This window comes from Ursus maritimus, unplaced genomic scaffold (assembly GCF_017311325.1).
Source record: "Ursus maritimus isolate PB19 unplaced genomic scaffold, ASM1731132v1 scaffold_21, whole genome shotgun sequence".
Taxonomy (NCBI): Eukaryota; Metazoa; Chordata; class Mammalia; order Carnivora; family Ursidae; genus Ursus; species Ursus maritimus.
The window spans coordinates 41,073,480-41,088,534 of NW_024424564.1; the positions used below are offsets into that span (position 1 = coordinate 41,073,480).

General features: G+C 46.2%; 3 long non-coding RNA genes across 6 annotated transcripts; 2 read left to right on the forward strand and 1 right to left on the reverse strand.

The window, feature by feature from the left end:
• The first annotated feature begins 491 nt into the window (after positions 1–491).
• On the forward strand, positions 492–4,513 carry LOC121104419. Its single transcript, XR_005836742.1, has 2 exons — positions 492–793; positions 3,353–4,513. It is a non-coding gene; the product is annotated as an uncharacterized LOC121104419 (long non-coding RNA).
• LOC103676469 lies at positions 3,865–10,790 on the reverse strand. 4 transcript variants are annotated; one of them, XR_005836739.1, is made up of 3 exons: positions 10,476–10,790; positions 9,926–10,068; positions 3,865–4,461 (listed from the first exon to the last, which is right to left on the reverse strand). It is a non-coding gene; the product is annotated as an uncharacterized LOC103676469 (long non-coding RNA). The 4 variants fall into 4 exon arrangements; XR_005836740.1 differs by lacking the exon at positions 10,476–10,790 and adding an exon at positions 6,844–6,998 and having other exon boundaries at positions 9,926–10,445; XR_005836741.1 differs by lacking the exon at positions 10,476–10,790 and adding an exon at positions 10,221–10,441.
• Positions 10,791–11,912: 1,122 nt separating this feature from the next.
• Positions 11,913–12,743, forward strand: LOC121104353. Its single transcript, XR_005836637.1, has 2 exons — positions 11,913–12,488; positions 12,586–12,743. It is a non-coding gene; the product is annotated as an uncharacterized LOC121104353 (long non-coding RNA).
• Positions 12,744–15,055: the final 2,312 nt, after the last annotated feature.

Consider the following 15,055-nt stretch of genomic DNA (forward strand, 5'->3'; position numbering starts at 1 on the left):
GCGGGGTGGGGGGCAGGGTGTCCCAGCAGGGTCTACGGAGGCCCGGGCAGGCGACTGAAGTGGCCGAGTGGGAGGGGGCAGGAGGCGCCGAAGTAGGGAGGGCAGCTGGCCTGGCTCTACCGAGGCGGGGGCCGGGAGTCGAGGTGGCCAAAGGGAGGGGTGCAGGGCTGGGTCGATGGGGGGGCGGGACTGGCGACTGAGCGGGGGCCACGAGGGCCCCAGGGATAGGCGGCTGAAGTGGGGGTGGCCAGGCGGGTTGGAGGGAGGAGAGCTGGGCTTGAGCTTTTGCCGTGGGCCAAGTTCGAGTCCCCTCCCTAAGACCTGTTGAGAGAGGAGCTGAAGGGGGGCGCCCAGGAGCCCTGCCCCTGGGAGTGGGAGTAAGGAGGAGGGAACCGGACCACGCCCCCCATCTTTTCTCCGGGGACTTGGGGAAATCCCGCCTCCCCATCCCACCCTCCCAACCCGACCCGAATTGGGCCTTGACTCTTTCGTGGAGTTTGAAGGCGGAGGCAGAATGAGCTGTCGAGAAACCAGTTGGCTCCGCGGAGGCATGTTTAGGGAGAGTTAGCAAAGATTCTTGGACTGCAGAAAGTCTATTCAAGGAAACACATTTATTGAGCATCCCACTTACCCTGGTCAGTCCACTGTCGATGCTGTTTACTTTTTTTCTGAAGCTCTTTCAACTCCATTTTCTCTTTAGGGGTCCTGCAGTCTACCCGAAGCCCCTACAACGGACAGGCTCTGTGCTGTGTGCTGTGTGCTGGGAAACCGGGGGCGGCGCAAGGAGAAGGAGGTAGATCGGGGTTGTCACCCCTACTCTGGTAGAAGGAGATACAGTAACGCCAAGCTCTGCATTTAGCAACTTAAATATGTTCTTAAAACCTCACAAAAAGTTTGCAAGGCAAGATTATTTTGCCCATTTTATTGGAAGGAAACTGAGCCCCCACCCCAGCCGATTGGCTGAAGGTCACACAGCTATGATTTGAACCTTGACCTCTTCCAGAGCGCATCCTGCTTTGAAGTGGGAAGGAAAGGGGAGGGGGCAGGGAATTTAAGCAACTTGCCCACTCTCAACTGAGACTAGTTGGTGCTGGGGCAGGGACAGACCTCCACTGCTTCCCCCCCGAACCTGGTGCGCTGTGTGTGCCAGGAAATGTGCGTGCCTGACAGTGAGCTGTAGGAACGCCGTTTCTTCTGCCAATTCTGTTTTTAAAGCAACCGTTCCTTGTCCTTAAGGCCCAGTCAAATGCCACTTCTTTCATGATGCCTTCACTATAACACCACCTCTCATGGCGCTTAGAGACAGCAAATAGTTGCAATAAGGGGCATCATATGTGTTAGTTCAATATAATAAACCTTTGTGGAGGGTCCGGTATGCACCAGACAGATGTCTGCAAAGTACTAGTCTCCCCTCCTCCAGGACAAGAAGCAGCCAGCGCTTATATATCTCTTTGTATCTCACCATATGAGGTGGCTTTAAAAATCTCTAGGGAACCAATGAACACGTGGGCCTGCCCTCAGGGGGCCTGCATTACATTTGGAGGAATGTGCGGAAACAATTTGAGGGCCAAATTATGTGCTTGAGAAAATAAATGTAAAGGGAGCTCATCATAGGGCTGTAGGTACGTGGGGAAATATGGGGCAGGAAGATCTGAGCAAAGCCTTGAAGAGTGGATTTGCACAGGGGGAGAGCCGGGAGGATATTTCTGTGGCAGAAATAGGGTGAGCCCAGGACTCCAATCTGACAAGAAGTAGTGTGTGTCACGACGTAGGGAAGAAAAGATGAGCTGGTGGAATGGGTCCAGATTGCAGAGGTCGGTAGAAGGCAGCCAGGCAGGCAGAAGAGTCCGTATTAGTGTGGGAGGCCAGAATAAATTACGGCAGAATCTGAACCAGAAATACAACCATCTGCCCCAGACAGAGAGGAACATCCACTCCAGCTAAATACAAGGAGAAATCGTAGGAATCTCCTAATTGAAAAGAGCACATGACCTGGGAGGGGGGAAAGGAGATAGCAGAGACTAACTCATCAGAAGGTGCTAGAAGAGCCTTGTTTAAAAACTGTTCAGCTGAGTTCAGCTTGTGTTTAAAATCCCTAGTGTGCAAACAGAACGGTCATGGTCCTTCAGGCAGTCATCTGTCAGGGCAGTGATACCTGCACAGCAGCTCTGGGCTCCGCCGGGCTCTGGTTCTTAGTCACCTTAGTTCTGCCACCAACCTAACTCTGTGACCTTGAGAAGTGTACTTACCCTTCTCTGTGGATTTCAAGGTCAGCTCTTCTGCATCTCTAAAGACCTTTCTTATTCTACTCATCTGTTTCCTAGAGAAAAATAGTCATCTCTGGTATCAGAAATAATTAAATATTTACATTTTTTGAAGTTGAGACAGACCTTAGGCCAGAAAGCATGGAAGGTTTCTCAATTTTCGGCCTCTGCTGAGCACCGGAAGCATAGCAGGTGGGGGAGGGGAGTGTTGGTATTTTCAGTGTTTCCCTCTTGACCCTTTCCTCTGGGAAGTAGTGAAGTATAATGGTTAAGACACGGGCTCCCAAATAGACTGACGTGGGTTCAAATTCAGCTTCCATGACTGACTGGAGAGTGTGACCTCTCTGAACGTCTGTGTCTTCATCCGTGAGAGGTGGGTAATAAGGACTACCTCACCAGGTCGCTGCGAGACAGCATATGATACGGGGCACATAGCAGGGCTCAGTGACTAGAGGGTAGTTAATACGACTTGCAGAGTCACTGAGCAAAAGCAGAGCTACATAGAGCTTCTATGTCTAGATTTCAACCATTTTCTTTCATCGTTATTTCTGGGCACTCCCGGCACCGTATGTGGCTTTTAGACCACAGGCTCTGATGTGTTTGACCTGAGAAAGCAGGCAGTGTTTGCCCGTGAAGCGTGGTTCTGCCGTGGTATGTGGCTGCACCCAGAGGAGATGAGTGCCTGGTCGTGGAAGTGCATCTCCTAGGGCAGGAAGGCAGCAGCGGTGCTGGGAGATGGCCATTCTCCTAGCCCGTCCTCTGCACCGCACACCATGCGTGTGGAGTAGGTTTCCTTGCTCTCCGCCACCACCGAGTTTTTTACCTCTATCCCTGGTGCTCTTCTTCCCCCTGAAAGCATAGTAGATGGTCGGGAATGTGGGTGGAGAAGAGGAGGAAAAGCTAGAGACATCTCTTCCTTTCCCCCAGCTTGTGCGAAGACACTTCTGAACACCTTCAGGCTGCATGGACATAAATTATAAGATAGAGATTTGTAGGCCTGCAGCCCTCTTGGTTTTCCGTATTTCCGTTGGAGTGCCTCAGCAGAAAGCCCCTATCACCTACTGTCGATTGCCTCTTCTCGGTTCCAGGTTGACAAGACCTCCAGAGGCCAAGACATGGGCCTGAATGCCCTGCAACCAGGGTGTGTGTTAGAGGTGGGGGCCTCCTTTGTACTTGGCTCTGGAACGCTAGGACACGGCCTCAGCTCTTCCCACCCCCAGGAGCTCCCTAACTCCAAATGCTGTAGCTCCATGCATAGGGGGATTCTTTCTCGGAAGACAGAAGATAACAACTGCCCAACCCAAGCTACTGTCTGTCCGTCTTCCCTGGCTTCATTTTTCTCTCTAGTATTTGTTTTTCTCTGACAAACTGCGTATTTGCTTATTTAATTATTATTGTCTGTCTCTTCTCATTAGAGTGTGAAGTTCCATGCCTGAAAACTTTCTTGAGCTCACTCTTGTACTCCCTAGTACCTAGAACACAATGTCTGGCACATAGCAGGAGCTCAATAAATGTCGTGAATTTCATGTGAGTCAAATCCCTCTACGTAGGGCCTTCCCTTTCATAAGAAGACCACAAGGAGGGACAATGGAGGGAAGGATCCCAGTGAGGAACGACCTTCTTGAATCTCAGTATCATTACAATGGCATCGGGAATGATGGCGGGAGGGGTGACAATGGGTGATGATGATGGGGATGGCGAAGATCAAGAGGGTGATCGCTAACACGGTTAGGCTGCGGGGGACCTGTAGGGCCACAAAAGTTACCATTTACTGATCACTTCCAGTGTGCCAGGCATTATGCCAGGAGCTTAACATGCATTACCTCCTTCCAGCCTCCGTGAGCCTTCGATGGAGGCGCTGCAGGAGTGCTGATCCAGTTTACCCACGACAGGGGACAACCTGCACAAGGGGACACAACTTGAGAATGGTAGGAGTCAAGGCTAGAATGGAGGCAGTTGATCTGAGAGCACACTCCCAATTAGCCATGCGTGGAGAGACTGATAAGGAAACAAACCTAGTCTGATGGAGTCATTCATCCAAGGCCTTCTGATAAAATCCAGACGTTTAATGAGCATCAGGAATCTCGAACTGGGAAGGAGAGGACAGGGCCGTACCTCAACCTGACACTGGTAATTCACCTCTGCAACGGCTCCCTCTCACCAGGCTGCTGGCGGAGATGTTTTACGCATACGTGTGCTGTAGGGAAAAAATACAAAAATAAAATAAAAGTATGTATTTTAAAACTCTTGACAGTCTGACTCCTGCTTCTCTCCCTAGCCTCATTTCTCCCTCCAATCCCTTCCGACTCTGGGCAGCCAGACTCAGCTTGCCTTCAGTTGCCCTAATTTGCAGTAACCTCTAAGGACCTCAGTTTCCTTGACCCTTGTCACGCCCCACCCCAACCTGGATAAGACGTGCCTCCCTGGTGCCCCCCCAGCCCCCAGATGCTCACAGCACCTACCAGGATGTATTGTGATTGCCTGCTTACGTACTGTCCTCCACACTAGAGCTTTCGGAGCAGACACTGATCAATTCCTTTGCTTATCCCTAGTGCCCAGATTGTAGGAGGCACTCAAAACATGACGGATGGCTAATTGTATGGATATGACTGTACATAACGTACGATTGCCTTCTGATTCTCAGCACCCCGCACTGTCAGAGTACCCACTCTCTAGGGGTGGGGTGTTGGGAAAGTCTCCAAGTTTTGAAAATTTAGTAGAAGTGGGTAATATGTGGAAATGCAATGTTGTAGGATAGGTTCAGACAGCCTGTAAAAAATGTGTTGCTAATTTAACCAAATAGAAGAGATGCATGGCTATGATGGATTCCTTAGTGAATGAGATAAACAAGTCTATAAAAATGCTGCCCCAACCTTGCTCAAGAGATCTCCCACATCTTATCACAGGCAGAGGGGGTAGGGATGAGGGCATGAGAACAACGCCTCCTCTCCCATCTAGGATTCCACTCTCCCTGCCCCACAGGCACCTGCAAGCCCTTGTTCTTTGTTCAAGCTCTTTTCCCCAGCTTTCCAATCTGGAAGTCCCAGCAGCCTCCTTCCAGGAAAATCTAGTCCCTGACCACCTGTCCCCTCCCCTCCCTCAGTCCCTCAGAATGAGGGAGAGTGGTAAGGATACGGATTGGGTTTGATCCTATCTGGAAGCCTTACAAAATTGTGCGGTTCTGGAAAGTTACCTAACTTCTCTGGTCCTTGGTTAGGGGAAGATGAATATTTTTCAGGATCCACGGGAGATAAATACAAAAGAGACCATGATCACTGCAAGCTCCAGATACATCATGATCATTAATATGTGCCAACTAAATAAAGCCAGCCCCTCTACAATTCAGAGCCTAGCTGGATATTTTCAGCCCTGGAAAAAACTAAAATAGCATCCGTAAACCGTGGCTTACAGTACCACCAATGGCCTAGAATTGTGGTAAGATTCCCGTGAAAGAATATCGGTAAAGCACCCAACATGCTCTGTTTCAGCAGAATGGAGATCATTATGTAATTAGGGTACTATCCTATCCCCACCAGGCCATGGATCTCTAGAGGGCAAAACCTTGTCGGCTTCATTTCACCGCACTACCCTTAATGCTTATAGTTGCATGGGTAACTGACCCAGAAAGTATGATTTTCATTTGATTCACAAATTGCACAAATTTGAGCACCTGACCTAGGCAAGGGGGCTACAGCCATGAATAAGCAGCTCAAAATCCCTCTCCTTGTGGAGCTTTCATGCCAGCAAGGGAGACCAGGTAATAGCGCATCAGTAAAACACAGGATGCTAGGTAGTGCTAAGGGGGAAAAGTAAAGCAGAGAAAGGGAAACAGGAAAGCTATGGGATTGGGATTGCTATTTTAGATTCCGTGGTCAAGGAGACCTCACTGAGAAGGTAACATTGGAGTAAAGACCTCAAGGAGGTATGGGAGCCAGCCATGCAAATATCCAGAAGAAGAGTCTTCCAGGTAGAGAAAAGAGTGAGTGCAAAGGCCCTGAGGTGCATCTGAGGATCAGAGAGGAGGCCAGTGTAGATGCAGCGAGTGAATAGTTCACCAACAAGTATTTATGGAGCCCCTACTTTTTAGGGAATAAACAAATGAGCACAGTTCCTGGCACACAGTCAGCCCTCAGCACATGCTGCTCTTTTCATCATCATCATTAGCAGTATTATCTCTGGATCTCTCCTACCACCACCACCACCACCCAGTATCCAGCCCCAGATCTGGTGCCTAGTAAGAGCTCAGAAACTGCCTGGTGAACTGAATCTCACTATTCTGTGTAGGCTGGGTCCCTAACCATTAACACCCTGTGATCCCTTGAAGTTTCACTGCACGGAGACTTATTGTTTCCTTACATAGGCCTTTTGCTCTGAAAATCCTTAGGTCAACATGATACCAGAATTGTAGGTAAATGCAGTATTCTATTGCTTTGGTGGAATTCCTCAACCTTCAAAAAGGTAGAGAAGGGAGTCCAGCAGTTTGGATGCTGTGACCTCTCCTAAGTCCTGGGCCCCTTCACTTTATAGGGACACCGTTGGGGTGGGGCAGGTGCAGGGTTCATCAGTTTTAGGCTCTCACCTGGGACCCAGCAGGCAGAACTAGGGGCCTGCTGTTTACAACCCAGATGAGCCTTGGAAAAGATTTCACCTAGAAGGGGGTGGATGAGAGTGAGGCCACTAGGTGTTCATCAGGAAGCCTTCAAACACAGTGATCATCACAGGAATTCAGGAGACCTGTCCAGGATGTGGAAGAGATTGAGTCAGTAAGGAACTAATGAACTCCTCTCTGCACCTCTATCAGCCACGAGATTTTCAAGTCTCTTAGAAAGGCAGATCCTTAATGACTTAAGGCCCTCTTGCTCCGATAAAGCCTGGGTCCTGTTATTTTTCAAGTGAAAGAAATACCACCCTTCTTTCGACCTATTTGTCAGAAGTGAAGGCAAAGCAGACAAGCACTCTACTCAGAGAAAGCTTTCAATTCAGTTGCAACGTGACTCTTGGTGCACACGTCTCCCACCACAGCTCAAGCCCCTCCATCATACAGAGACTTCCAAGACCACATCTTAAAGCCTGGGCTTTTGGGGTGTGACTAGCGTACCATGCAGAAGGGCCCGTCCTCCACTGTCCCAGTGTTACCTCTCGTTCCCAAACACAACCTCCCTGTGGGCAGGCTGGCCTCTTTCTCCCTCCTCTCTGATACCATGCAAGTTTCTGTCTTCTAAAAGGAATAAGGTCGTTCCTCCTTTCCACCGACCCAGTCTGCTCTTCCAGGAAGAGAGCACTGACTTCAGAGTAAGAAAGACATTCTCATTTGAGAGAAAAGTAAGACCTGAGCCCAGTGTGTTCTAGCCAGCAGCTTAAAGTCACATAGTCAGGAGTCCAGGTTTGAGACATGTGCTTCTGATTCCAAACTCCTCTCCCTTTCCACTCATCCTAACTATCTTTTGGCTGGGTGACCTCCAAAGAAGACAGATTAGCATTCTAATTAGCATTCTTCCAAGGAGTACTGATTAGCACCCAAAAATAAATATTTGGCATCAACTTGTATGCAGGGCAGCATGGAAAACCGGTTTTAAATGAGTACTGTGCAGAGGCAGTTCCAAAGTACTCGTCAAACAGAAGTGATATCAATAAATATTTGTCAAGTCGCTGAATGAATACCAATGATACGAAATTAAGGCAGGTGGGTCTTCTGAGAAGTAAAGGCATTTTCCATTCCGGAGAAAGGAGCTCCTTCACTCTGTAAACAGATTTGCGTGAGAATTTTCTTTCATTAAAGTGACTACGCCTGCATTATTTTCACAACAGCTGTGCTTGGTTTACTAGCTAAGCTGCCCAGGAGCTGGGATTATCTCCGCTACCGAGCCGAGGTGGCCTATAGTAAAGCCAGATTTTGCCTTTGCCAAGCTTATGAAGGCAAGGCCTTTGTGACGTTCAAAGCATTCTTCCATTTCTCTGAGGAAGGAGGATTCCTCTCCAAAAAGGTACAGCCTCTCTGAAGGCTTCTAAAACCTCTGGGACTAACGGACACTTGGACCTGTTTTCGTTTCTTATCCTGACATGTATTTGCATGTATCTTCTGGAAACGTCTTGCATCAGTTCATCCCAAAGGCTGTGAAGCAGGCCTGGCGTGGGCCAAAGGCTCATTCAAGAGGAAGAAGGGAGAATTAATTAAAATGTCAGGTGCTGAGCCAAGCATTTTACACTTGATTTCCCACTGAATCATCACAACCCTGTGAGGTAAATATGATTAAGTTTGTATAGGACAGAAAAATAAGACTCAGAGAAGACCAGCGGTCTGCCCCAGTAACAGCCTGCAGGTGGCAAAAATGATACTGAAACTTACACCTGCCTGAGTCCAAAATCCATGCTCCTACTCTCCTCTCAGGGGCTTCCTGGACCTACAGTTATATTCAGCTTGACATTGACACCTCTCTCGGTCTGCTCCAACTAGATTTATCCCCCACAATTTCCCACATCAGTGGTGCCCAGGGAGCTTTCTAAAAAGTAGATGAACCTTTGTCTCATATCAGCCTACCAATGGAAGGGCGCAGGCTTGGGTATTTCGTGAAAGCTGCCCAGTCCACAGGATGTCCAGCCTGGTTAAGAATCATTACAATATATGGACCCTTTATTCCAAAAGAACTCTACCCTCCCCCATTTATGCTCATTATTCCCCCTTCCTCACCGTTTCCCACACCAATTTCCTAAACTGAGCAAATCCAGTTTCCTTCCAACAACACGTACCTCGCCCCCCCAGCGATCAAAATTCACTTTGTTTCATGTTGGCAGAAAATGACCCATTTAGACTCTCAGCTCACCCACACACTATGATAAATTACAAATAAATTAAATCATTTAATACAAAAGTTTCCAGCCTAGGAAAACAGGAAAGAAATAAAGGAATATGATCTCAAAATTTTGGTGGGGAAATGGAATTCTGAACATAGAAGAAAAAGTTTTTAAATAAAACGGGGAAAGTACACCCCCAAAAAGGAGGGGGAAAGTAGATCTGATTTAACTACATGAAAATGTAAAACTACCCAGGAAAGAATAAGGAAAGCACACAGAAAGAATATGACAAGCAAAGATTAGTAATATTATTGTCTAAATTTATTGTTATTCGATATTAATATCTAAAAAGACCATACAAATAGGATAAGTGCTCTGAAGGTAGAAACCTTGTCTTTCTTGTTTGGTATTGTATTCCTGTGTCTGCAGATGCTTGGCCTATAGTAATATTTGTTGAATGAGGAGATTTTTTTTTTAACTGAAAACCCCAGGAGGTAAGTGAGAAAAAAATGACATGAAAATAAACTCACAAAAGAGGAAACACGATTACTCAACGCATGGGGGCATATTGCAAATCTCACTTGTGCTTTGAGAAATAGAAGTATTTAAAACACTGACGGGTTATTATTTGTGTCTAAGAAATTAGCTGAGATTTTTAAAAAACTATAAAATGTAACGCTAAAGTGGGTAGGGTGAAACAGCTCCTTCATGCTATCATTGAATCAGCCACTTTGAAGACTAGTAGAAATGGGAACCAGGTTCTGATGGTATCCAGATGGTTAGTGTAATGGGTATTATTGGTTTTGTCTGACCAGCAACTAAGCCTCCCCCTTCTAACAGACCCCACAACCCTCAGACAATGCGCCTACCCTGGTCAACCTTCACTGGGGTTCTTCAAACCAGCCCTGTCCGGAAAAGAGGCCTTCTTTTTTTCTCTGGTTGTGAATCACACGAGGACATGATTCTAGAAGCTGCCAGTAGTCATGTCTCTTGAAACATGGAGAGAGTGTATCTGTAGTAGAAAAAAATACTAAGTTGGTTTGCAGAGAATCCTGTTGGCATTGGAATCCCTGGTTCCCATCATTTCTGAGGTCATTTTCTGTGTCTGGGCTCTTCCCAAAGGTCGATGATCTGAGACTGTCATCTCTACCCCGCTGAGTGTACCAGAATAGGCTCCTTCTGGCTTGCAAGAGCCTATTGTTCACTTCTCAGGAACTTTGTGAACTGGTTGCTAACCAGTCCGAGCTTGAAATCAGCCTGGTAGAGGTATTTGCTCTAGCAGCCTCGGGGTGTTTCTAGCCCATGGAAATCTGAAAGCGCTGCAAATCAGGAGTTTCAACAGCATAAACCCCCCACCCCCACCCCCACCCAAGAGCCAGTTGTTAACCATTTACGAGAACGTCACTTTCCTTAAGGTACCTGGTGCGGATTTCCGTCACTAGCAATCCTGAGAACCAGTTGGGCAATGCAGCTGGAGTTGCTGAGACCCAAATCCCACCTGAGACTTTTATTTCCAGTTTATAAATGAAAAACCCTCTCCAGGTGGTCCCCAAGGGAGACAAAAACCACAGGAAGCTTTATTTTTAGCTGGGTGTTAGGCTAGGCATGAAGCTCTTCTGCGAGGTCACAACTAGACATTTAAGAGGCCGGCCTTCTCCGCTGACCTGGATATTGGGTAAGTCGTTTTGCAAGGAAAGATGACACAGAGAAAGAGAAAGTAATGTTTGTCTCTGAACCTAGCAAGGAGCCCTGGCAGGAGCCAGGGAGGGTCCCAAGCCTGCTGGCCATTAGGGAGAAAAGAGAGTTAAAAAAAAAATAAAATGCTCAGACCTCCTCTAGGAGTTCAGGCTCTGAGTCAGCTTTTCTCTCAGACTATATTCAACAGATCGGCCAAAAAAGGGTCACTATACCCACCTCCAGATGCCCGCAGAATTCTGCGTAAGTGGGAGGTTTACAACTGTTGATTCCTTCTACATCAGTGATTTTATGTCTAAGAATCATTTCTGAAGAAATAATACAAAATAAAGGAATGGGTTTATGTACAGACTTATTACTGAATTATTTAAAATAGGGAGGGGAAGAAAAGTCTGGAATCCACACAAATGACTAACAATAGGGGAATGACTACGTGAATTATAATACACCATTATAATGTATCACAGGCATTAAAAACCGTTTGAAGGGATTATAATAAGATGAGGAAAAATCGTATGTTAACTAAATACAAATTTGGATTTAAATTTTATATTCAGAATGACTGGGAATCGGAGAAAGAGTAAAGGTCAAAAACTAAAGTGTGCGCTGACTGAAAACTGCAAAGGTGTCGTCCCAAGTGTTAACTGTGGTTTTCTGCTTTGGGTAGTGAAACTATTGAAGGTTTTTAGTTCTGCTTTTCTCTGTATTTTCCAGGCTGCATTCAATAATCTTACATAAAAACGGATAGCCCTCAGTGAGTATTGCTTAGTAGTCATCTTGTATCAGGCCCTAGACGAAGCACTTTTCATAGATTATTTTATGTACATCTCCCTGCGACCCTCCGAGGTGGGTAATTTCATTACTTCCAGTTTACAAATGGAGAAACTGAGGCTCAGATAACCTAAGGTGTCTCGCCCAAAGTCACCCAGCTGATAACCAGGGTGAAGAGCCTGGTCTATTTGATTTCAGAGCCACAGCATCTTATCCACTCCACTCTCCTCAAGAAGAGAAGAAACTAGATAATAATTTGCACATAGCTATATAGAAATATAGATGTTAAACTTTCTTGTAAGCCGGAGATCCATCCTTCAAGGCTAGTTCAAGGCTTACGTCTTCTGCTTCCTGTCCCTAAACTCTTGCCCGGATATCTGCTCCGTCCAGTACTCTTAGACTGTCCTACACTGTTGACGGTCTTTTCCTGGACAGCAGGTACACGTCAGGTAGATCGGAATGCCTGAGGGAAGGAAGGGCACCTTCTCCTCACTCTGGTTCTTTTCTCCTTTTCTACCTCTCCTTCGTCCGGCACTGTTCACTTTAGCTGTGATCTCTCTGCGCTGTAAGATGAAACAAGCCAGGACTCCCAAATGCATGTCCTAAGGGAAGATGGAAAGCCTCACCCAAGACTTCCGTGTACTTTCTTAAGCTTACTTTGTTATGGCTGCCCTACCGCCAACTCCGGGCTCCACTGACCCAGTTCATTCAGGAAACGGTCTCGCCTTTCTATCCCGCCCCAGATGGAAACTCAGCCCCTTCCTTGGCTTCTGCAGTGAACCACACAACAGGGCCATCCGAACACGTAGACTTCATGAAGGATATTGGAGGGCAAGGAGAGGTTTATGCTGTTGAAACTCAAACAACTTCAACATGAATATTAAACAACCCTGTGAAAACAAAACAAAACAAAACCCTTTGGCTACCAGGCCCTGGAGAAGTATTATTTATTGGCTGCTTTGCTCTGTGAGTATCTCATGTAATCTCTCCCTCCCTCCCCATTGCTTTTCTACCCCACCCTCACCCCACACCCAACTCTAAATCCTCTCTCTGTAATGCACAGCCAACCTGTTCACTCAGGCCCCAGCCTCCAGACTCAGCTCCTGACCCTTCCAGGTGCCCAGCTGACTGAAAGGACCTTTCACTGAAATCTAATCCACTCTTCTTGGATTGTCATGTTGGTGGACAGCAAACATTTTATCGTCCTCAATTACACTTAAATATAGAAATTGAATTGAGAACTTGCTTTGTGCCAGATGCTGAAGATACACAAAATTGGAAAAACGCACAAGCGAGAATCCTAAAGAACTTAATCATTAATTTCCTTAAGAACTCATAGCTTACAGAGCAGGGCACCACCACAGCAGACCACTGGTGCTCTAACAGAGCAAGAGGCAAAGGGCCATGGGGCTCAAGGGGATGCAGCAGCCTGTAAATGCGGGCCTCGTAGAGATGCAAGGGCCAGACATCCAGGAGTCTCAAGTTGTGAGTTCCTTTCTCTAGCCATGGGTTCAGCTGGTGTTCCTCGCATGTCCCTTCCCAAAGCTTCTCTTCGGCTGTGGCTGCCAAGATTCTTTCCACCGCGTTACACAATATACAATCGTTTATGACTGACACTAACCCAATAACCCTAACTTGACCATAACTCCAATTTGGAATGTGCAGCCCTTGGCTCTTCACCACACTGCGGGGCACCACGAGCATCTATAAGACCGTCTGGCGGGTGGAACAACAGAAGATATTGAAGCTTCTCCAAAGAAAGTCAACATGTGCTAAATGTTCATTCAAGTCCATTTTCAACCCAAGTTTCCTGTTTCCCCCCCTTTCATAATCAAATACAAACCAGAGCTCTTCTTTCAGATTCTTTACAAGTAAACGGGGGACTGGGGGAGGGGGGGAGGATGCTGGTGATCTCTGTTATCATAAAGGATGTTGTCTCTCTTGACATGGTTTCAACAGTTCCTTTACAAAATACTGTGACTGTGCTATATTTTAGCCATAGTTTGAATGCTGAGCCTGGAACAGCTGGTTGTCAAGACACTCAAACTGCTTTTGCCAAATTGTAATTATTGTCATATTCGGGGTTGAGATATTTTAAATTAGGGGTTTTTTTCATTATAAAAAGAGATGCTCATTGTAAAATTTAAAACTTTATGAAGTATGAAGTGAAATATAAACGTCAATAGCCCACAGAAATTGGAATAAACACTTCACCAAAGGAGATCTACAAATGGCAAATAAGTATATGAAAAATGTACCTTGGGGTGCCTGGGTAGTGCAGTCGTTAAGCGTCTGCCTTTGGCTCAGGGCGTGATCCCGGCATTCCGGGATCAAGCCCCACATCAGGCTCCTCTGCTGGAAGCCTGCTTCTTCCTCTCCCACTCCCCCTGCTTGTGTTCTCTCTCGATGGCTATCTGTCTCTGTCAAAATAAATAAATAAAAATCTTAAAAAAAAAAAAAAAGAAAGAAAAATGTACATTGCTGGGGTGCCTGGGCGGCCCAGTCTGTTAAGCGTCTGCCTTCAGCTTAGGTCAGCATCCCAGGGACCTGAGATCAAGCCGTGCATCAGGCTCTCTGTTCAGTGGGGAGTCTGCTTCTCCATCTCCCTCTGCTGCTCCCCCTGTTTGTGCTCTCCTGCTCTCTCTCTCTGTCAAATAAATAAATAACATCTTAAAAAAAAAAAAAGAGAAAAGAAAAATGCACATTGTTAATCATTAAAGAAATGAAAATGTAAGCCACTCATTAGAAGAGCTAAAATTTAGAAGTCTGACCATGCCAGATACTGGCAAGGATATAGACAAATGGAAATGCTCATACAGTGCTGGCGGGATGTAAGATGGTACAACCACTTTGGAAACCAATTTTGCAGGTTCTTAAAAAGTTAAGCATCCACCTACCATGTGATCTGGACATTCCACTAAGTATCTACAAGGGAAATGAAAGCATATGCAAATGCAAAGACTGGTACACAAATGTCCCTAGCAGTTTTGTTTTGTTTTTCTGGGGACTGGCCCAAAACTATTCACAATCTAAATGTCCATCACCAGATGAAAGATAAGCAAATTGTGATACATCCATTGCAATGTAATGCCAGTCAGCAATTAAAAGGAATTAGTTATTGATATACTTAGCAACATGGATGAATATTTTGCTCAATGAAAGAAGCAAGACCAAAAATAAGACATATTGCATGATTCCATTTATATACAATTTTGGAAAACGCAAACCTTTAGTAACAGAAGGCAGATCAGTGGTTGCCCAGGATGAGGGGAACAGGGAAAGGTGATAGGGAGGGATTACAAAAGGGTTGTGTGGAAACTTTTGAGGGCGATGAATATATTCACTATTGGGATTGTGGTGATGGCTTCATAGGTGTGTACGTATGCCAAAATGTACTAAATTGTACATTTTAAATATGTGCAGCTTTATTGTATGTCAATTATACCTCAGTAAAATGGTTAGATACATACACACACACACACACACACTCTCACAATCAATAGCTCCCAAACCCTCGCTTGATATTACCGCTA